Raw genomic sequence first — 24,189 nt, 5'->3', positions numbered from 1 at the left:
TTCATTGTACACAGATCAGTCGCCTGTATATAGGCTTCTGCTTCAATCAAGGCCTCTTGAAGAGTCGCCACCCTTTTTCGAACTAAATCAAATTTGAAGGTAGACCCGTCTTTGAGACCTCTAAAAAAGTCAGTATAAGCTACCTCATCCGGTAACCCTTGAATCTGTATTCTCATCAGGTTGAACCGCCTGATGTAGGAACGAAGCCCCTCCTTTTCACCCTGCTGAATTGTTCCCAAATCAAGGGTCGTTTTCTTCGCAGGGATGTTCATTGCAAAGTTGGAGGCAAATAAGTAAGCAAGCGTCCTGAAACTGTTTACACAACCAGTCGGCAGGTTGCCGAACCATTGCTGTGCAATTCCCTTGAGAGTTGCTGGGAAACACTTGCACCAAGTGGGATCATCCAACCCTTGAAGGTACATCAGGTTGGTGAATGCCATCAGATGGTCTTCCGGGTTAGTAGTGCCATCATAGGCGCCTACTAAAACATTTTTTACTTTGGCCGGCTGAGCGGCTTCAGTAATTTCCTTGGAGAAGGCCGACGGCTGTTCACCAAGTCTAAGCAGCCGTAGCTGCCAGTCCATAGGTTGGACGTTTTTTGCTGCAGGTCCACCAAATGGAGGTGGCTGCATAAAATATTGTTGTTGCGGCACAAATGGCAAATTTGGTACCGCCTGCGCACTATGAAAGCCAGACTGACGGGAGGTGCCGCCTGACTGACTCTCATGGTACGACTGAGTTGGCCTCATCGAGGCATTTCGCAAACTGTCCTGAAAATTTGAAGTAGAAGCCGACTCTGATAATCGGTCACTCTTCTTCTGCTCTAGCAGGTGCCGAGCATCTGTGAACGTTTGCCTTGACCCGTCCGCCTGAATATGACGAACCGGTTTCCTATTTCCCGTAGGATAACGGAGTTTTGTGAAATCAAGAGCAGACGGCTCCCGCTTCTTAGATTTAGGATGGGGAGTCGCCTCTCGCCCTTGAACTGGCTTCCTCTTCAGTGAAGTGGAAGGTTTTTTGGCCGCCTGCTCTTTGACTGAAGCAGGCGGTTTTTTATTGATCAACTCTTGGATCTCTCCCTTGAATCCCCTCATGAAGGTCATGAGTTCGTTCCTTGTGATCGGAGCAGACCCATCAGTCGGCTGTTGCCGAGCAAGCGGTGCGCCTGCTGGCTCGCTTCCTGTTTGAAGATACTCCCGTTCCCTTATTTCAGTATGACGGGTACGGCGGGCCCTTAGGGTCCCGTCTGGAGCTGTATGAGTTTCAACTTCAAATTCACTTTCGGTATCATGGTCCGACTGAACTTGAGGGTCGTCTAGGGGACGCCTCTCTTCTGGGGTCGGTACAGACTTGGATGCCATCTCTGAAGTACTCTCCCCACAGACGGCGCCAGATGTTTCGGGGTTTTCTGATGTCCTGCGGGAGAGTTACAATTCCGAGACTGGAACCGGACGCCTGTACCTGCAAAATAACGGAGACTCCTGAGAGCTCCGCCTCCAACGGTCAAGTTAGTACCTGATTAAGGAGTAATTAATACAGAAATTAAAGTAATAAGGTCTCTCTAGGTGAGAGTATTTAATGTAGGTAATCTGCTTTGCTAGCGAGATCAGCCGGTTATTAGTGTGTTCCGTAAATTATTCGGTCCCTTGATTAATGAGGATTAATCGAGTATTTATAGCCTTGGGAAGCGTGCAACTCTCTAGGTTTAAGGTAAACCTAGGGCCGAACGGGCTTCTAGACTGAAATGGGCCTTGATGGCCGGTTGTCCCATTTGGCATGGGTGGACACGTGGCGTGTCTTAAGTGGTCCGTGGAGGACGCGTGGCGGAACCTGGTTGGTCCACTTGTCAAACGGCGCTTGGTGGATAAAAATCCCCTAATCAGTTGTAGTTTGGGCTTCCCTGTTTTACAGCCTTTTTGTAAGTTGGTTTCTCTTTTGGTAATAAAATCTTCTATTTACCAAAAAAAAAAAAAATCATAATTATAATAACAATTAAAATAATCATGATAATAATAATCGTAATAATAATTATAATAATCGTCGTAAATTATAACAATTATAATCATAATTAAAATAATCATATCAACGCTAAAGCATAATAATATCAAGATCCTAGGCATGATATTAACAAGAATAATAACAAACCCTAGCATGTCACTAAACAATAAAGATCAAAACTTTAACCCTAACATGATACTAACATGATAAATATTAGGAAAAACATAAAAGACATCATAATTTTAATCATACTTGATATTAAAGTTACCCTAGACATGATACTAGGAAGATCAAAACACCCTAACATGACGCTAGGAATCATAATAACAATCTAAGCATGATTTCTATATCATATTAACAATAAAAACCTTTAAAGCACTTACTTGGATGCCTCATACCTCTTTCAAATAACAAAATACACACGTTAGTAACTTCAAGGAAAATAATAAAACAACAATTAAATTAAATAATTGAAAGAGAGATTTGGGACCAAACCCTTAGAAATTAAAACCTTTCACGTCTAGGGCGAAGGAAACTTCGAACAATGCTAGGTGTTTCTTGAATTTGTGAATGCAAAATTTTGTATGTAAAAGGGTTGGTTTAGATAAGAGTAAGAGAATAAGCTTTAGCTTTGAGAGAGAAGAGAATTAGAGAGTTGTTAAAAATTAGAAAGAATAAGAATTGATGAGAATTGATGATTGAAAACATAATTTTAAGAGGCTATTTATAGAGAAAATCAGTCGGATAGATAAAAAAAACAAATCAGAGTTTCAACGAGAATATAACTTGATTAGCGCCAAACGCTGGTCATTAGCGCCAGGCGCCAATCCTTAGCGCCAGACGCTAATAATCAGTTTCATGCATTTTTGTTTCTATCATATCTTTTGATCCGGAAGTCCTAATAAGGCATATAATATGTCGTTGGAAAGTTATTGAAGTCTTCTTTTCAATCTAATTAGAATCAGATTAAAATATTTTTTATATAAAAATATATGATCAAAATAGTGAAAGGGTGTCACTTTTGGATAGAGTTTCATATCTCATTCATATCTTTTTCGTTATAGCTCAGATTTAATATTATAATATATCATTGGAAAGATAATTTCAATATCTATCCAACCATAGAAAATTTGGATAAATATTTTGAGGCACAAAAATAAAATCTGAATATATTCCACTTCGTACAAAACAAGGATTCTAAACAGGAGTAGTTTTATTCCATTTCAAACTCTTTAAAACATAATTTCAATCCTAACTCCATTTGAATTTAAGAGAAACTTATAGAATATTCTAGAAGCCTATAATCAATCCTAATAGATTTAGTTATGATAATTAATAAATGGCCCTCCTCTAGATCATTGGGCCGCATATAAAAACCAAATCGGGCCCATTTTAGTATTTGGCCATAACTTTCTCATTATTCATCGGAATTGGGATTATAATATAATGTTGGAAATGTTTTTTCAAGCTCTATCCAACTACACTATTGTTGGACCCTTATCATGAACCAAACTAAACTGGAATGCACGTTTTTTTATAAATAAGGTAAGAAGAAATATTTTCCAAAACAGAATGAAGAGATATTTTAATAAAAAACATCCTTATCACTAGACTTTTCACACTTTTGCTTTGTTTGATGATTAAATGACATGAAAGGTATTCATCACTTTGGTTTGGTTTTGGGGAGACACAAATGGGTGTCTACAATTAGGATTTAAATTCTTGACTGTTTGAGGGACCTTGAATTAGAATTGATTCTATCGCTTTTTCGTACGAAAAAAGTAGGAGTCGCCAATAAGTTTTGGGAAACCCCATAAACCTCGTACATTCCTTTCTCCCTTGTGGAGTTCATTGGATAATAAGCACAAATCGTAAATTCGCCCATGCTTAAATCGGTCTACATAAACCAAAAATGAGTTCGGGAGCGAGGGTAATAAAATAACGTTCCCTTTAAAGGAGAATCGCTATTCTAGCCATAGTGCGGCCTCTACTAGCTCTTCCTTTTTTACAATTTCATCACCAAACAATATATGCAACACGATACCTAAAACTAAGTTAGTTGTTTTTATTTACAAGCATTAATCACGTAGGAATTACATTGCAAAGTCGTTATTCTTTATTTAATTCAAATTCGTGAAAGGGGCAAAAGTAAACAAGATTCGCCTCGTCTTAAGTTGACAATCAATCAATTGATTATTCAATTCTAATCTTATGTAACGCAAGATACTATGCGGAATCGATTAATTAAATCTTTAATTTTAAAGTGGTCAAACAACACTATTTTTTTTTAAAGTTCTTTTACAGAAGAAAAGTAGGTGTGATTCATCTAAGTACTCGGGAATTTACCACTTCTCTTTGGTTGATCTTTGTTTAGAACACTTACGGACTCCTTGTTCGAGAACCTCCACTGTAGTAACAAAGATTAAGAGGGGTGAGTGTTTAGGACAAGAGGGTTTGGTAGCACAAGTTTATAAGAGTTTCTGCCAAGATTTCTAGGCTAATTTCTTTGTATTTAAGCCTCGTATTAAGCCCCTATTTATAGGGAATGAGTGAAATTAGGGTTTTAAGCAATCAGCCGCAGCTGGTGTCGCGTGCATCAGGATGAGTTGCGCGCGGCATCCTAGTGCAAGTGATTTAGTTACGCTGGGTGTTGCACGCGACATTATGGTTATATTCGATCTAATATTTTTATGAACTTCGGAATATCCCGCAAGCGCAACTCTTGAAGTTACGCTGGGTGTTGCACGCAACTGAATTACTTGCGCGCGCCAGACAAGCGCGACTCATTGTGATGTGTGCGACTTTTTCTGCAGCAACATTAAATTTAACCTAGGCGCCTCTAAATCCGTCATTATTCGGTCTTAAGCACATGATTAAGCCTACTTATAATCAGGTTTAATTAATTGGACCTTGTTTTGTATTTGTTTTGGGTTAGGCTAGTCTTTTAGTGTCTTTGTGGTTTAGCCAGTCACCCATAAGTATTCTTCACTTCGATCCAACACAAACATGGTTTTATTTATCATCATTGCACTTCCTGTTGGGATAGGAGACCAAAAGTAGATGTCTACAGTTAGCCACCACTTTGATCAAGTCTAGAATATACAAACATCAAATTAGTCAAGGAAATAAATCCGAGACTTATTTTGCGAAGTTCTCAAAGAGTAGAGAATATTTAAGAAATGTTAAGGATGTCAAAATGATCCTTGATTTGCTATGTATTTGAAACAAGTAGCTATTAAGGCTAGAAAAAGTATTTTGTAGTCTTAACGCGATAAAAAATCTAAATTGATCCTTTGCATTTGTAGATCGCTTTTACAACTAAAGGTGTTGTGGGTGATGTCATTTCATGAAAAAAGATCGGTTTAAATAGTATTAAAAGGGGATGATGTCCCCCCACAATCATGTCATCGTTGATCTAAAGTCCATCAATACGTCATTGAAACTTTATCCTAACTTTAAAAATTTGAAACGATGATAAAAATAATGTTTCGGCTTTCACAGCCTTCTGGCTTTTGCAGCCGGAATAGAGTTCTTGACAATTTGCTTGTCAAAACGCAATAATCGATGTCCACTTGATAGAAATACAAGTCTCAGGACTGGAGGCATATATCCAAATCAAGTTAGAAAGAAGAAAATCGGCAAGTCTCTAAGAAGTTTTGTCCACAAGATGAGTACACGTATCTCAGGACTGGGGGCACGTTACTACATAGGTGCAACATCGTCTCGTCGCTCTTTATACATGGGGTGGACGACACCCTAACTGTTCGTTAAGCTAGTAAGCACACCAACTACCGTATTTACTTCCAATCAAGAAGTGTCTATTCTTGAATGGTTTGGCGTGCCTGTCAACTCGTTAGCTAACGCCTAAAGAAAATTATTCTATACTTTTTAATTCCTAGAGGTAGATCTCGTAAATTTGAGGAAGAAGTGAAATTTTACGCAACACCTACGCCATACAATTTTACACTGTATGATAACGCCTTGCATTTTTACGCTGCATGATGACGCCATCCTTTTTGCTGTGGATGTGAAAAAAGAAGAAAAGACGGACATTTATAACGTCAGTACAAACCTGTCTTTGAGAGATTTTACGTAAAGCACCACTATGGAACGTCTTAAGACACTTTTACGAAAAATAATCAAAACGTACGTAATGTTTAAGGAAGGCACAAAGCACGGTGTGCATGCTGAATGATGCAAAAACTATCAAAGCAGAAACAAATAATAAATGATAAGTAATTTAAAAAAGATTTTGATAATTTGCGCGCCATATGTCTAATAACGAGCAAAAAAACCGTTGAAAAATAATCAAACGGATCAAAATCTAGATATCGGTCATTTTAGTGACCAGCATCCACCCGCAACTCAGTGGGCCGCGCTAGTCTAGTGCGTCTGAGTTGTGATGGTCTGTCACGCGCAAATGTTTCAGTTGCGCGCGACATTTATTTCAGCAAAAAGAAATCGCTAGCGCGATTTTCATTTCGCACTCTTCTTCTTCATCCTTCGCCATTTTACTATTTCCTCTCTCTTTCTAAAAAGCTCAGGTTTTTGCGATTTTTGAAGCCAAAGGAAGTAGATCTCACCCTTAATTCACATTTTCCATAATCTAATGTAAGTTTTTTGTTTAAATACGTTTATTTTTGGCGAAATTTAGGTGTTTTTCGAACCAATAAACCCTAATTATCGAATTTTGGGTTTATGATTCAGACCATTATTCTTGAAATTGTTTGTTCCATGTTTTTATGCTATGTTTAAGGAGTTTTTTGCAACAAATTTCATGAAAAATGGTGAAGTATTGAACCTTGTATGAGCATTCCTTCATTTGAGTACGTTTTTAGCACTTTTCTCCGAATTTGGTTTGTTTCTTGTTATTTTGGTTGCTCATTTTTGCTATACTTGTTGATTATGAAGTAATTATAGTATTAGAACTAAATATATCTTCATAAATAATGTTTTGTAAAATATAAATTCGAAAATTGGCGCGAAGTGTGCACATCACTTATTTTTGCCATGTTTTGAACTTTAAGATTGTTTGGTAGACGATAATTGCATTATTGTTACTATTATTCGCCCATGCGTAGTCGATTCTTTGAGATTTTGGAACATAATCCCTTGAATGCTTAATTGAAACTGGTATAGGATGGCTTTTATGGGTGTTAGAAGCCCCCATTTACTGAGTTTTCCTACAGGTATCGTAGCCCCCTAGTATAGGTGGCATTTGATTTTTGTGTTTGGCCCTTTCTATAGTCGTTATGCTGCTGAAATGGGTCCAAACATGTTCATTAGATTAGTTTAGAAAAACAAACTAATAAAGAAACTATATCCATAGCATAGATTCGCCTCCATTCGTCGATGATGTGGACATTAAAGGAGATCATGTGCCTAACAAGGCGGTTAGCCCTCAAAAGAGTGTGACCCGTCCTCCTGAAGAGGTTCAGGTGCGATGGTCGGAGTTTATCGACGTCGCCAGGAGGATGTTGTTTGGGAGGCTTCTCCCAACTCGGACCCTAGGGTCCTTAAGTGGGACCCAAACCATCACGTCTCGATCAAGGGTTAGTGCGGCATTGTGAGTCCTTTGCGCCTCTATTTTTTTTCTTTGAAACAAGTCATAACCACAATTTCACTCACTTTTGTGCCCTTCTTATTTTAGAGTCAGCCTAGCATGCGTTTATACGGCTCTTGTGACCTGCGAGGTTGTTTTTAGAGTTTACGCAAGGAGGTAAAGGAGTTTGAGGAGCTTTCGGGGATCAGCTCCTAGTTTGCAGCTCTTCGGGATTTATCAAGTCAGCCTGCATCATCGACTTTCCTTCTTGGATTGTCGAAGTTTTGGAGGGATTCCACCAACACTTTTTACTTTCTATGACGATTACCTTTTACAATTTCTCTATGATTACGGTTTTTTCTTTTGAAGGTGAGCCCATAGCTATGGTGGTCGTCAAGGGGTTTGGCGAGAGACTATGTGACCTCTTGGGGAACCGTCTTGAGGAGGCCCTTGACATGTATGTGCAGTCCTGTTCATACTCGGATCTTACCGATGAGTTGTCGGCTAACGAGGTTGATTGGCTTTGTACACCTGAGCAGCTAGCTCGGATAAACATTGCTCACGTTCTTTCCGTCACTATCTTCAGTGATCGGGGAAAGCGTTTTTCTATTAGGTTACTTATTTGCCCCAGTGATTTATGGCAGGTAGGTAACTTAAGTTTAACGGAGGTGTCATATGCCCCTATGTTTACATTTATGGGGAAGGCGACCCGCGTGATGGATTCCGCGGCAGCTATTGATGTGCCTCGGATCTCCCTCACGTGGCATGGTCGTATCCTTGAGGTGTGTACTTTTCCTTTAAGTTTTCTTTTAATCGCCATTTTTGTTTTCTTTTTCTTATTATGTTTTGCTTCTTATAGGCTTGGGGATATTCGTACCTGCCTTTCTTAGCCCAGGTCGCTCGAGGCGGCTCGCTTTCCTATTGGCAATCGACTGGTCACAATTAAGAAGAGGCGAGCCAATTCATCCAGCGACTTTTGCTAGAGGATCCTTTCGGCGACTCGTGCTTCGTTGTGTATTTTAACAACAAATGTGCATCTTTTTTTTATTATTATTTTTTAAAGATTTTCATGTGGTTGTGTTTGTAGATCGATCTCCTTCCTTGGTGTTTTTTTGTTGGAGTCCCTGAGGCTGTCCGCCATGATTCGTTTCCATTTTCGGGCCCTTTATTTGGGGCTTCAAGTGCTTTAGAGGACAGACGCTTGGTTTTTAGGCTAGCGTGTTTTTTGGCAGTCTTCATCCGAGGAGCCTACAGTTCCTACGGATCCTCCGATCCTGATATTCCGTCCGAACTTAATATCTACCAAGGATCTAGCTCAGGCGATCCTTGGTTATCCAGCGGAGTAGCTGGTGCTGCCTAATGCATCTTATCAGGCTTTCATCGCATGCAGGCTGAATCCTTTCCCAACTTTTGTTCCGGTTAGTATTTTACCATTTTTTTTTCTTTTATATACGGAATCTTGACTCTTTTATTGCGTTTTGAGCGAGTCGAGCAAGGTGGTTGGGTGCCTCCTACGGCGAAGGTCACGTATACTGATGCTTTTGCATCAGTAATTCACGAGGAAGAGGACATACTGTTTATTCCTAAGATGGTTGAGTCGGTATGTTTATTTTGTATATGTATTTGTTTTTATATTTTTTTTTCTTATACATTCGTTCATTAACTTTCCTTGTATTTGGAACAGGTACGGCGAACCTGTGAATGGCATGGTAAGGACTATACGTGCTTTCCGAGCTACTTATCGGAGAGCCCTGGTAGCTTTATCATGCCGTGATCATAAGATGTTCGCGGTAAGTTTATTTCTTTTTCTTTTATCAAAGTTATTATAAAGTTTGTGTATTAATCATTGTTTTAATTTTGCAAGATGTACATCAGCTGTTCGGGAGTCGCCGAGCATCCTGACTCCTTTTGTATTTATTTTTTATTGGAAACATATGTACATATTTTTTTTATTGTTATATATTTTTTTGTACATTTAACACACATTTTATATATATGTCATTATTATATTTTTCTTTTGTTTCCATGAAATTTTTTTTTTAGGTAAAGGAAAAAAAATTCTCTAGGGAGGGAAAGGGTTTTCGACTTACCCCCCCCCCCTAGAAAAAATAACAAAAAAGGAACAAAGAAAAGAGGACATGAAAACAAAAGTGAAAAAGAAGGGGAAAAGAAAAAGAAAGAAAGAGAAAAGGAAAAAATGAAGAAAATAATTAATAAATAAATATAAAATAAAATAAATCACAAAAAAGGACACAAGATTTAACAAATTTGACCGTATGATTATTCATAAGATTTCGTCAAAATTCCCATATTATGTAGTTCAAAATACGGAAATAAATCAAGACAACAAGTCGCGAGAAACTAGACGTGTGCAACAGGGTGTCTTGTGCGCGCATATCGAGAGTTGCGCACGCCACCTATGGGTGAACTTTCCTTAGAGCGAAAATTGCCAAAAATTTGGCCCTCTTGGGTCTATTTAAGCGTGGTTTGTGTAGGCTTTTTATCATCTCTCATTCATTCTCTTAGTAGTTCTATAAAGATTTAATTGCAATTGCAAAAACTCTCTAAATTCTTTCCCTCTCTCTTTTTATTTACATATTGATCAATTGCAAAAACCGTTGAACAACAGTTGAAGCAATGAGTCACTTCCCTTTCACCTGAGGATAAACTAGCCTATAATTTATACCACCTTGACTCTCTATTAAGTTTTATGCAACTAGTTATTGACTTAGATTTTCTCCATGTCACTGTAAATCATGAGGACTCGATCCACCACCTCTTTCTTTTCAAAAGGGGTGAAATTGTCCTATTACTTGGCGAGTTTGAGGCTTTACTAGGCTTTCCTTCATATACTTTCCCTTTGACAATGCCCCTAGCTTGTCGATCCCAAACCTTTTTTCAAAGATTTTTTTTTGTTTGTGTAACAATGATTTGGTCAACATTGGAAAAGATTTAATTCAATTTATTGAATATTTCGTCGCCCCTCATGACAACTTGACTAAACAACGTTTTAAAATTGGTGTTTTATGTTATTGTCTTGTTGTCAATTGTTTACTTAAGACAGGTAAAGAATCCGGAGATTATTACATGGTGTCCATAATAGAGCAAATAGAGGGATGTCATTCACCCACTCTTTTAGCTTTAACGGAATCGTTCTCTGCTAGAATCGCCTTATAGGAGACCCTAACGATAATGGTTTCACGGGAAGTCCACTCCTATTACACGTACTTTTTTTATCGTCGTAAAGCAGCGCAAGTTAGGAAGTTGCGATGGCTTGACCAACGTAATCTTCTCCGATGCGAGCGGATGGCGCGCGCAACAGATTTTGATGCGCGCCACCTGCTCGTGTAATGACGCATATTAATTTTTTTTCTTCGTTTTTTTTCAGATTTGGCTCATGGAGCGTTTGCGAATTGTTGAACAGCCACCAAATTTTGAGGCTAACAGAGTGAAAACATTCCCTGGACATTGAATTCTCGACAAACACAAGAATGAAAAAGAATGGACTTCGTTTTTCAGTCATGGGGTTCCCAACATTCGCTTTGTGATTCCTTGATGGAACATAAGTAGTATGGTTGGGAATAGTTTTAATTGCCGCTATATTAGGCCTTTAGGCCTATCTAGTACTACTTACATCTTTGCTTGCAGGGTGATGAGACAATACGGAATGAAACAAATTATCCTCCCTCAAGATTGTGATACCCCTAAAGATGTGATCTTTAAACCTAAACAGATCCCTCGTTGGATGGAATAATGGTCAAGTCACCCTAGATGGGTAGTACAAAGTCCTACTGCGAGTATTGTGTTATCCTCCTTCTACAACGCTTGGATGAATGCGGCGGACAAGGATGAACTAAACAGGGCTCGATCACATAATCAAGCCGCCTCGCCCCGCAATATACCCAAACCTTTGATGCATTCGATCACCACTACTCATCCTAGTGGCCAAAACAAAGGAGTGAGAATAATATTAGACTTCTCATCTCCTACGACTCGTTCAAAGGAACTAAAGAGAAAGGCCCCTCCTAAACCTGTGCAACAAGGGCTGAAGAACCTTCACCAAATACTCGCAGGAAGACCCCAACAATTGCTAAAGGAAAAGGAAAACAATTTCCAAATACCCCAATTCCTAAATTGAAGAACAATTTTTGGGTTAAATATTTAAGGTTGTTGAAACTAGTGCAATAGAAACTACTCTTCTGTCGACTGTGACAATCGAGGATATAGTAAAACCTTAGAGTGCTACACAATTTACCATTTGTTTAATTCGAAGAAAGTGTAATCACTACTATGTTTTTTTTTTTTAATTTATTATCTAGTTCAACAATGCCTGTATTATTTTATTTTTTGAATTTCGAATGGAATAAAATGAGCTTTATTATATATATATTTTTTATATGACCGAATCATAAAGAATGCCTACGTATTCGTATAACGAAATCAGGTTTTTTTGCGTAGTTCTTTGCAATGTTTGTATTATATTGTTTTTCTTATTCTTATTCAACCTCGTATGTAGGAATTGAATGAAAAATTAATCAAAGTTTGTTTCATAATTCAAATCAAAGCTTAATTTTTATTTCTCTAGTATATGTTAAATTCAAGGAACGCCCCTCTTTTTACCGCAAGTAAAAATCGCAATTTTATTCTCTCGCAAAAATTTTGTGTTCGCAATTCGTCATCAGGTTGCGCAGGCAACGTCTAAGGTTGCGCGAACCTGTTGCGCGCAACAGATTCCGTTGCGCGTGACATCCGTGCACAAATATTTTAGTTGCGCGCGACACCTGTGTTACGAGCGTTAAATTTTTTTTTGCATTATTACCCCCCAAGTGTGAAGAGTTTTTTCATATGTTAGAAAAAATTTGAACACTTGATTGCTCTATGTTTGATTTTTATATTACCCCCCAAGTGTTATTGGCTTTACTATGTTATTCGGTAAAGTGCGTAACACTTAGATTATTTTAATTGAATGCTAAAAGAAAGTTATTTAAGAATGAACGAGTTTATCAGGATTTCATATGTAATATTTTTTAAGTTGATCAATATTTATTAATTTGCGAATTTCATCACCTTAAATATACATTAATCTGACAGCTCCTCCTGATAGAATTTAAATTATGCGGTAGGGTCCTATTCATCAATTGGGTTTGAATATCCCTCACGGATCGGTTGGTCGACCCCTCACTTCTTTTCGTACAAATTAATGTCACCTTCTTTGATATTTCTTGGTCGTACCCTTTTTTAAATATGTCGCGTAATGCGTCGTTGGTAGACTTGTACATGATGAAAAGATCTTAATCATCGTTTATCGAGAAATAAAAGCTCTTCATACCTCGCTCTTACCTATTCAGCTTCCCATAGTTTACTTTCGAGTACGATGCGTAGAGATGGTGTTTCCAATTCGACTGGTTGAACTGCGTCAATTCAAAAAATTAAGGAGTATGGAGTTACTCCTATTGATGTTCGTATAGACGTTCTTTAACACCACAGAGCAAAGAATAGTTTATTCAGCCAATCGATATAATTTTCTGCCAGTTTCTTAATGATGACAGTTATGTTTTTAATTTGCGATTTTACAGCTCCACTGATTTGAGGTCTATATGGAGATAACTGATGGTGTTTTACACTATAACGAGTTAAGAGGGTCACGACTTTAGCTTTGAATTGAGATCCCTGATCAATAATTAGTTTGTGTGGAACTCCATATCTAAAAACATGTTTCTTTCGAGAAACTTTGCGACATGTTAAGAAGTGATATTCACGTAAGAAGCGCCTTAATCCACTTGGTGAAGTAGTCGATGGCTACTACTACGTACTCGTTCCCTCCTACTCCTGTTAGAGAAATTTTTCCAATCATGTCAATTCCCCATGTCGTAAAAGGCCAAGGGGAAGTGAGATTGTATAGTTTTTATGGTGGAAAGTGTTGTAAATTAGCAAACATTTCACACTCTGGACATTTTTTAACATATTACATGAAATCATGTTCCATAGTGAACCTATAGTACCCTTGTCGTGAAATTATTTTAGCAAGCATTTTACATTCATGTGAGGTCCACAAATACCTTTACGAGTATTCTCCATAAGGCGTATGGATTCAGATTGGTCTATACACAATAGGCTTTGATCATTAGGCCCCTTTTTGCATAAATGACCATTTAATAGACCATATTGGGTCGCGAGTGTTCTCAAGGATCGTTTTTCTTTCGATGAAGTATTTTAAGGATATGTGCCATGCGTAATTATAGGGAATATTCCCACTGTGATCATACACTAAAGCATTGTGGCGTCAAAGGGAAGGAAGCTAGAGCAAATGAGTCGCCAACAAGTTTTAGGAACTTGTAAACCGTTCACAGGGTGAAGGTTACACCCCTTAACGATCCAGGAGATCATTAACTCCAATAGGTCTTGAACCATAACTGGATGTTCGGAGATGAAGGTACAAATCCAACCTAAAATAGATTGGACCTGCCCTAATAATAGGCCTCTACTTTATTCTACTCGTATTCATGTGCGCTTTGTGACTAACATGCAATCAATAGGTTTACCCTAAACCTGTTTAACCTATGTTTGTTGTATAATAATGCACAAATAAAACTATTATTGGCGATCACTTGAATTATAATCATATTATCTCTAAACAAGATTATTAATTATCTTATTAAGCGTGATTACAAGGACAAATTCCCTTTAAACATGCATAAAAGGTATGATCAAGCAATAATAATAAATATAATCAAGCAACATAATAATCATCATAATAATATTTATAATCATAATAACAATCATAATCATGTTAAAAATAAAGGATAATATTAATAGGAAGATCCTAGGCTTGATACTAACAAGATTAATAACAAACCCTAGCATGTCACTAAACATTAAAGATCAAATATATAGCCCTATCATGATACTAACATGAATATTAGGAAAAAAATAAAAGGCATCATAGAAATCATAATTGACATTATATTCTTTACCCTAAACATGATAACAGGAACTTATTGTTGTCACCGTAAACATCAAATTAAGGAAAGCATCCTAACATGATATTAGGAATCAAAATATGAACCTAAACATGATTTCTATATCATAATAACAACAATGAAAGCACTTACTTGGATGCCTCGTATCTCTTCCTAATAACAAAATACACACGTTAGTAAATTCAAAGAAAATAAAATTGAAGAATTAAATAAAGATTAATAAAGTTTAGACTAGATTTGGGACCAAACCATCAGAAATCAAACCTTTCACGTCTAGGGCGAAGGAAAATTTGAAATTGGCTAGATGTGTCTAGATCTTGTGAATGCGGAATTTTGTATGAGAGAAAGCAACTTTAGAAAAGAGAGAGAGAGAATATCAAGAATTTCTTGATGAGAGTTTGGTTAATTCAAAACGGAGGTTTTAGGAGGCTATTTAAAAGAAAATAAGCCAGATATGGTAAAAAAAGAATTAGAGTTTCTAAAAGAATAAAGCACGACGCTATCGCCAAACATGCCCCTGTCGCCAAACGACAGGGCTGTCGCCAGGCGACAGGTGTGTCGCCGCTGCGCCAGGCATGTCGTCCGGCATTGCAGGACAATTTTTACGGATTTTGTTTTTATCATATCTTTTGATCCGAAAGTTAAAAAAAGACATATAATATGTCGTTGGAAACCTCTTAAAGTGTACTTTCCACCCCAATTATAATCAGATTAAAATATTTTGTAGATAAAAAGATATGGCTGAAATAAAGGAAGGGTGTCAGTTGTGGATAGAGTTTAATATCTCATTCATATCATTTTCGTTATAGCTCGGAATTAATATTATAATATATCATTGTTAATATAATTTCAATATATATCCAACCATATAAAATTTGGATAAAGACTATGAGGCATGAAAATAATATCTGAATGTATTCCATTTTGGATAAAACAAGGATTCTAAAAAGGAGTAGTTTTATTCAATTTCAAAGTCTTTGAAACATAATTATCAATCCTAACTCCGTTAGGATTTAAGAGAACCTTCTAGAGTATTCTAGAAGACTATAATAAATCATAATAGCTTTAGGAATGATAAAAAACAATAAGCTCTCCTCTAGATCATTGGGCCGTATGTAAAAACCAAACCGGGCACAGTTTAGTATTTTGGCCATAAATTCCTCATTATTCATCGAAATTAGGCATATAATATATCGTTGGAAAGGTATTTTCAAGTACCATCCTACTATACTATTATTATTCCCATATAATTGACCAAACCAAACTGGAATGCACGTTTTTTCATAAATAGGGTTAGAAAAGAAATATTTTCAAAAACAGAAAGAAAAAATATTTTAATAAAAAATCCTCATCAACAGACTTTTCACACTTTCACTTTGTTCGATAATTAAATGACGTAAAAGGTATTTATTAATGGGTTTTGTTTTGGGGAGACACATTTGGGTGTCTACAGAAGCCCCCACTTTGACTGTGTTTGGAGAAACGCAAGTTTCGAAAACAAAAGTCAAAGTTGCGATAGGGACGGAGAATGATTCAGAACATTCTGCGATCCTAAATCATTCTTGTAACGCCGATACCTGCAAACTAGCGTTAGTTAAACAGATAAAAGAGTGAAGAAACGCATATCTTGCACCGTCAAGCACACATCTATGTAGGTAACCAATTAGTGGTTCATTTGTTGTTGTGACAACCTTCCACAAGCTAGAGAATGCAATCGAAGATAACTTCTCTTGAAATCACCTCTAGTTGTTTGTGACAACCCTCCACAAGCTAGGGGACGCCGTCGATCAACGCTGCTAAATCTCGAGCCTTTTTCTTGAATCATAGTAACAACCTTCCCACTCACAGAAAAAGTGGTCAAAGACCGCCTCATCACGAGCCGCCTTTCTGAAATCTTGGTGTCAATCTCCACAGTCTTAGTGGATGTCGTCGAAGATTGCCCATCTCGTGCTATCTTCTCAAATATTTGGTGACAACCTCCACAATCTTAGCGAATGCTGTCGAACACTTCCCATCTCGTGCTTATCTTCTCAAATATTTGTGACAACCTCCACAATCTTAATGAATGCTGTCGAAGATAAATATACTTGAAGTATCCTCAAATGTTGTTATATTATTCCGAAAAAAATTACCAAAGACCCACTCTTATTGATCCTTTAAAGTTTGCTTGAACTTTGCTTTTGCCAGTGCGTCGGCTCTTCTGCTGCTTGTGAACCAGGTTGTCGATGCTTTGCTGTTTATGAAGCATTGTGTTGGTGCCTTTGTGATGAGCCAATGTTTAGGCGCTTTAAGCCAAGTCAGATGATCTTTTGTAAGGTCGATCACTTATTTGTGATTGTAATCATACCGACTACTTAATCATGTCAAATTGCTTATAGGGGCTAACTGGCATACCAAGGAACCCGGAAAGTGCTGCACTAGGTCCGCATAATCTAATATGGGGGCCACGCATTGTGTCGCCGCACCAGCGCCTTCTTAAAGACTCTAGCCCCGCACTTTGCTTCTGTCGCCAGGCGACAGCCTTGTCGTCTAGCAGTGGAGTCGGGTCTTCCCTATTTTTCTCTTGTTGCTGCTGTCCGTTGCTCAGTTTTGTTCCGAAATTTGAACTTGGTCATTTCCTTTCAACCAAATCCGCTCAAATCTTTTGTAAATTAAATCTTTTCAACGCTAATTTTTCTATCCATATAATTTTGCTCAAACTCCTCACATCTTGGTAGAGTCTGATGCGGCGTATTCGCTGTTTTTCAAACGTTCTTGCTTGCTAGGATGCACCTGCTTATATTTCTTTAGGGTTGACCTAAAACTTAGTGTTTCTTGACTCATTGTCTTGACATGACTCAAGTTTATTCAGCCAATCGATATAATTTTCTGCCATTTTCTTAATGATGACAGTTATGTTTTTATTTTGCGATTTTATAGCTCCACTGATTTGAGGTCTATATGGAGATGAGTGATGGTGTTTTACATTATAACGAGTTAAGAGGGTCACGACTTTAGCTTTGAATTGAGATCCCTGATCAATAATTAGTTCGTGTGGAACTCCATATCTAAAAACATGTTTCTTTCGAGAAACTTTGCGACATGTTAAGAAGTGATATTCATGTAAGAAGCGCCTTAATCCACTTGATGAAGTAGTCGATGGCTACTACTACGTACTCGTTCCCTCCTACTCCTGTTAGAGAAATTTTTCCAATCATGTCAATTCCCCATGTCGAAAAATGCCAAGGAGAAGTGAGATTATATAGTTTTTATGGTGGAAAGTGTTGTAAATTAGCAAACATTTCACACTCTGGACATTTTTTAACATATTATATGAAATCATGTTCCATAGTGAACCTATAGTACCCTTGTCGTGAAATTATTTTAGCAAGCATTTTACATTCATGTGAGGTCCACAAATACCTTTACGAGTATTCTCCATAAGGCGTATGGATTCAGATTGGTCTATACACAATAGGCTTTGATCATTAGGCCCCTTTTTGCATAAATGACCATTTAATAGACCATATTGGGTCGCGAGTGTTCTCAAGGATCGTTTGTCTTTCGATGAAGTATTTTAAGGATATGTGCCATGCGTAATTATAGGGAATATTCCCACTGTGATCATACACTAAAGCATTGTGGCGTCAAAGGGAAGGAAGCTAGAGCAAATGAGTCGCCAACAAGTTTTAGGAACTTGTAAACCGTTCACAGGGTGAAGGTTACACCCCTTAACGATCCAGGAGATCATTAACTCCAATAGGTCTTGAACCATAACTGGATGTTCGGAGATGAAGGTACAAATCCAACCTAAAATAGATTGAACCTGCCCTAATAATAGGCCTCTACTTTATTCCGCTCGTATTCATGTGCGCTTTGTGACTAACATGCAATCAATATGTTTACCCTAAACCTGTTTAACCTATGTTTGTTGTATAATAATGCACAAATAAAACTATTATTGGCGATCACTTGAATTATAATCATATTATCTCTAAACAAGATTATTAATTATCTTATTAAGCGTGATTACAAGGACAAATTCCCTTTAAACATGCATAAAAGGTATGATCAAGAAATAATAATAAATATAATCAAGCAACATAATAATCATCATAATAATATTTATAATCATAATAACAATCATAATCATGTTAAAAATAAAGGATAATATTAATAGGAAGATCCTAGGCTTTATACTAACAAGATTAATAACAAACCCTAGCATGTCACTAAACATTAAAGATCAAATATATAGCCCTAACATGATACTAACATGAATATTAGGAAAAAAATAAAAGGCATCATAGAAATCATAATTGACATTATATTCTTTACCCTAAACATGATAACAGGAATTTATTGTTGTCACCGTAAACATCAAATTAAGGAAAGCATCCTAACATGATATTAGGAATCAAAATATGAACCTAAACATGATTTCTATATCATAATAACAACAATGAAAGCACTTACTTGGATGCCTCGTATCTCTGTCTAATAACAAAATACACACGTTAGTAAATTCAAAGAAAATAAAATTGAAGAATTAAATAAAGATTAATAAAGTTTAGACTAGATTTGGGACCAAACCATCAGAAATCAAACCTTTCACGTCTAGGGCGAAGGAAAATTTGAAATTGGCTAGATGTGTCTAGATCTTGTGAATGCGGAATTTTGTATGAGAGAAGGCTACTTTAGAAAAGAGAGAGAGAGAATATCAAGAATTTCTTGATGAGAGTTTGGTTAATTCAAAACGGAGGTTTTAGGAGGCTATTTAAAAGAAAATAAGCCAGATATGGTAAAAAAAGAATTAGAGTTTCTAAAAGAATAAAGCACGACGCTATCGCCAAACATGCCCCTGTCGCCAGGCGACAGGTGTGTCGCCGCTGCGCCAGGCATGTCGTCCGGCGTTGCAGGACAATTTTTAAGGATTTTTTTTTTATCATATCTTTTGATCCGAAAGTTAAAAAAAGACATATAATATGTCTTTGGAAACCTCTTAAAGTCTACTTTTCACCCCAATTATAATAAGATTAAAATTCTTTGTAGATAAAAAGATATGGCTGAAATAAAGGAAGGGTGTCAGTTTTGGATAGAGTTTCATTTCTCATTCATATCATTTTCGTTATAGCTCGGAATTAATATTGTAATATATCATTGGAAATATAATTTTAATATATATCCAATCACATAAAATTTTGATAAAGATTATGAGGAACGAAAATAATATATGAATATATTCCACTTTGTACAAAATAAGGATTCTATAAAGGAGTAGTTTTATTCAATTTCAAACTTTTTGAAACATAATTATCAATCCTAACTCCGTTAGGATTTAAGAGAACCTTATAGAGTATTCTAGAAGACTATAATAAATCATAATAGCTTTAGGAATGATAAAAAACAATAAGCTCTCCTCTAGATCATTGGGCCGTATGTAAAAACCAAACCGGGCACAGTTTAGTATTTTGGCCATAAATTCCTCATTATTCATCGAAATTAGGCATATAATATATCGTTGGAAAGGTCTTTTCAAGTACCATCCTACTATACTATTATTATTCCCATATAATTGACCAAACCAAACTGGAATGCACGTTTTTTCATAAATAGGGTTAGAAAAGAAATATTTTCAAAAACAGAAAGAAAAAATATTTTAATAAAAATCCTCATCAACAGACTTTTCACACTTTCACTTTGTTCGATAATTAAATGACGTATATCTTGCACCGTCAAGCACACATCTCTGTAGGTAACCAATTAGTGGTTCATTTGTTGTTGTGACAACCTTCCACAAGCTAGAGAATGCAATCGAAGATAACTTCTCTTGAAATCACCTCTAGTTGTTTGTGACAACCCTCCACAAGCTAGGGGACGCCGTCGATCAACGCTGCTAAATCTCGAGCCTTTTTCTTGAATCATAGTAACAACCTTCCCACTCATAGAAAAAGTGGTCAAAGACTGCCTCATCACGAGCCGCCCTTCTGAAATCTTGGTGTCAATCTCCACAATCTTAGTGGATGTCGTCGAAGATTGCCCATCTTGTGCTATCTTCTCAAATGTTTGGTGACAACTTCCACAATCTTAGCGAATGCTGTCGAACACTGCCCATCTCGTGCTTATCTTCTCAAATATTTGTGACAACCTCCACAATCTTAATGAATGCTTTCGAAGATAAATAAACTTGAAGTATCCTCAAATGTTGTTATATTATTCCGAAAAAAATTACCGAAGACCAACTCTTATTGATCCTTTAAAGTTTGCTTGAACTTTGCTTTTGCCAGTGCGTCGGCTCTTTTGCTGCTTGTGAACCAGGTTGTCGATGCTTTGCTGTTTATGAAGCATTGTGTTGGTGCCTTTGTGATGAGCCAATGTTTAGGCGCTTTAAGCTAAGTCAGACGATCTTTTGTCAGGTCGATCACTTATTTGTGATTGTAATCATACCGACTACTTAATCATGTCAAATTGCTTATAGGGGCTAACTGGCATACCAAGGAACCCGGAAAGTGCTGCACTAGGTCCGCATAATCTAATATGGGGGCCACGCATTATGTCGCCGCACCAGCGCCTTCTAGAAGACTCTAGCCCCGCACTTTGCTTCTGTCGCCAGGCGACAGCCTTGTCGCTTGGCAGTGGAGTCGGGTCTTCCCTATTTTTCTCTTGTTGCTGCTGTCCGTTGCTTAGTTTTGTTCCGAAATTTGAACTTGGTCATTTCCTTTCATCCAAATCCGCTCAAATCTTTTGTAAATTAAATCTTTTCATCGCTAAATTTTTTGATCTATATAATTTTGCTCAAACTCCTTACATCTTGGTAGAGTCTCATGCGGCGTATTCGCTGTTTTTCAAACGTTCTTGCTTGCTAGGATGCACCTGCTTATATTTCTTTAGGGTTGACCTAAAACTTAGTGTTGCTTGACTCATTGTCTTGACATGACTCAAGTTATGAACTTGACTTAATAATGACTCACTTCGTGTGACTCGTGAGTGCATAGTGTTGACTCAATGTGATAACACGACATGACTCAATGTGTAAATGACTCGAAATGCAGAAAAAAAAAACTGTCGTCATTTTTATGGAGGGTACGGACTTTCTCCTGAAAAAGAAAGACGCAAAAAGGATGAAGTTTTTGAAGGTGCATGTTGAATGAGCTTAATCCGTTAACGTTGTCTCTCATAGTACAAGGATTGTAACATCTTAGACTATCCTAGTTGACTTGATAATGGAAGTATCTGAGTAACTTAGGCGCGGAGGCTAAGTACTTCATACTTTGTGATGTAATGATGAGTGATCTCAATATGACAAGGCATGCTTCAGCATTGTGCTAAGATTTCATGACAAAGGGTTCCTAAGGGAAGTATATTTGGTCATGTATCTGTGATGTATGTGAAAGTGACACTATACTTAGCCTGCAAAGGCTAAGTGTATGGAAAGATATTATTTTGAGAAGAGCCAAAAGATGGTGACTCTTTGGATAGGTAGGCTAACAATGTAGGGATCAAGCCTCCAAGTCAAGCTTTAAGTATATAGGGATGAGCATAGGGGATCCCTTGATATGATCATGATGTGTGAATGTGAATGCATTTTTATTATGGCTGCACCTCGATGTGAGGTTGCCTACGTATCCGTTAGGAATCTGGCCGAACGTAGCTCTAGTCAAACCTCGCACAAGTGTGTGTATACCTCAAAGAGGTCATTTTTACAGGGTTGTAACGTGGTTAGGCTAAAGGTTGACAAAGAAAGGGATAAAGGCTCGAAACCCTAGATAAACCCCCAAGGTGTGAAACCTTGCTTTTCAATCTTTGTATTCTTGAGTTTTCTCACTTTTCAGCTCTTTCTTTCTTTTATTTTTGCTCTTTTTTTTGCTTTTGCATTTATTTTATTTTTATAAGTGTGGGCAATCCCGATCATGCAGTCTATCACTCACTTGGCATTCATGTTTCTCAGGCACGGTACCGAGAACTCAATAAGAGACGCAATCTGAGACGTGTTCAAATCAAAGACATGTTCATGTCAAAGACATTGGAACACTTGCCCTTTTTTACACTTTTATTTTTTTTTATTGCTTATTTTTTTCTATTTTAATCTTTTGAAGTTACTCAAGCTTTTTATGAAATTGAAAATTGCATAAGTTGCACACCATCCTATCCCAAGGTTAGGTAGATATAGGTTGAAAAATGGAAGGTCTATCGTTAGACGAGGCTCAAAGTAGTTTATCAAAGAGGGATTGCATATTTGAAGGGTGAAAGGTGATATGATGTGGCTACAAGGGGTGCCTCAAACCATTGGTATACCTTGTGCGTAGTCTGACATGGATTTTTTTTAATGCTATGTAATGAAATGATCATATGCAAGAAAATAAATTCTCATTTTTATTAAAGGAGAAGAAATAATGATCCTACAAAATAAATCTAAAGAGAATAAAAATGTGCCTATGCTAGACTTATTGGGGAAAGGGTAAATAAAAGAAATAGAAAAGAGGAGGTCACAAAATCTCGTCGTCGAAGCTTTCCTCTTCTCTTGTGTTGTTTGCTTTATCATCGACTCGCTCTTTTTGCTAGCTGGAGGCATGGGAAGCTTGTTATCATCAATAAAATGTTTGATAGCCTCCTTTAACTTCCAACAACTCTCAGTATTATGACCCCTACCTTGATGATATTTACAATGTGCATCTGGATTCCAACTAGGAAATCTCTTTTCGGGTGCGGGATCTTGAATAGGTCCAATGAGAGTAATAAGTCCCTTGGCATGTAGTCGATCGAAGGCAGTATCGTAGCTCATCTCAATGGGGGTGAATTATTTCCTTACTTTCTTCTTTGATCCTTGGTTATCAATGGCTAAAACTTCATTGAGATTAAAGGTATTAGCATTGTTACTAGAGTGGGCGTTTTCATAAGAAGAAGGATTGACGTTCTTCTTTCCTTTCCAGCCACTGTGGTTACTATTGTTAGTAGCGTTTTGCTTTGCTAGTTAATCTTCAATCTCGATGCCTATGTCATAGACCGCCTTGAAAGTATTCAAGTTGTGTGGATATTTTAAGTACTTTGAATACTTTTCTTGTAAATTTTTTAGGAACATCCTCACAAATTCTTTTTTAGTAGGGACTTCGATCATGTTAGCGGAAGTTTCCCTCCACTTGTTGAAGAAGGAGGTGAACCCTTCGTATTCTTTTTGTTTTAGCATCTCAAGTTGTCTATGATCGGTTTCAATTTGAATAAATACACTTATATCTATCAATGAAAGCATTTTTTATTCCATCCCAGGTAGAGGTCTTCTCTTTATCAAGGGAGAAGAACCAATGTTGACAAATGGTTTCAAGAGATAGCTAGAATAAAGAGTGAAAAATATTTTTATCAATCCCATTAATGTTCATTATGGTTTCAAAGGACCTTAAATGAAAGTAAGGATTGTTAGTTGTCTTAAACTTAGGGATGTCATTGGCATTAAATTTCTTCAAAAGAAGCTCCTTGTCACAGAGACCCCTTGTGACCTAATGCCCTGGGATCTATAGTCAATGGATATTTTGCTCAAGCTCTCTTGCATGAGCTCCATTTATTGTTGCTTCAAAGGGTCATTAATTTGGAGGGTTAAAGTCTTCAACACCTTGGTTACGTTAGTCAATTGATTCCTAAGCTTATTGACTTCTTCTTGAGTGGCCATTATCTTCATAGCTTTTCTCTTCCGACTAA

Source organism: Chenopodium quinoa, unplaced genomic scaffold (assembly GCF_001683475.1).
Source record: "Chenopodium quinoa cultivar QQ74 unplaced genomic scaffold, ASM168347v1, whole genome shotgun sequence".
Lineage (NCBI taxonomy): Eukaryota > Viridiplantae > Streptophyta > Magnoliopsida > Caryophyllales > Amaranthaceae > Chenopodium > Chenopodium quinoa.
The sequence above is the reverse complement of the archived record's forward strand: the minus strand, read 5'-3'. Positions refer to the sequence as shown.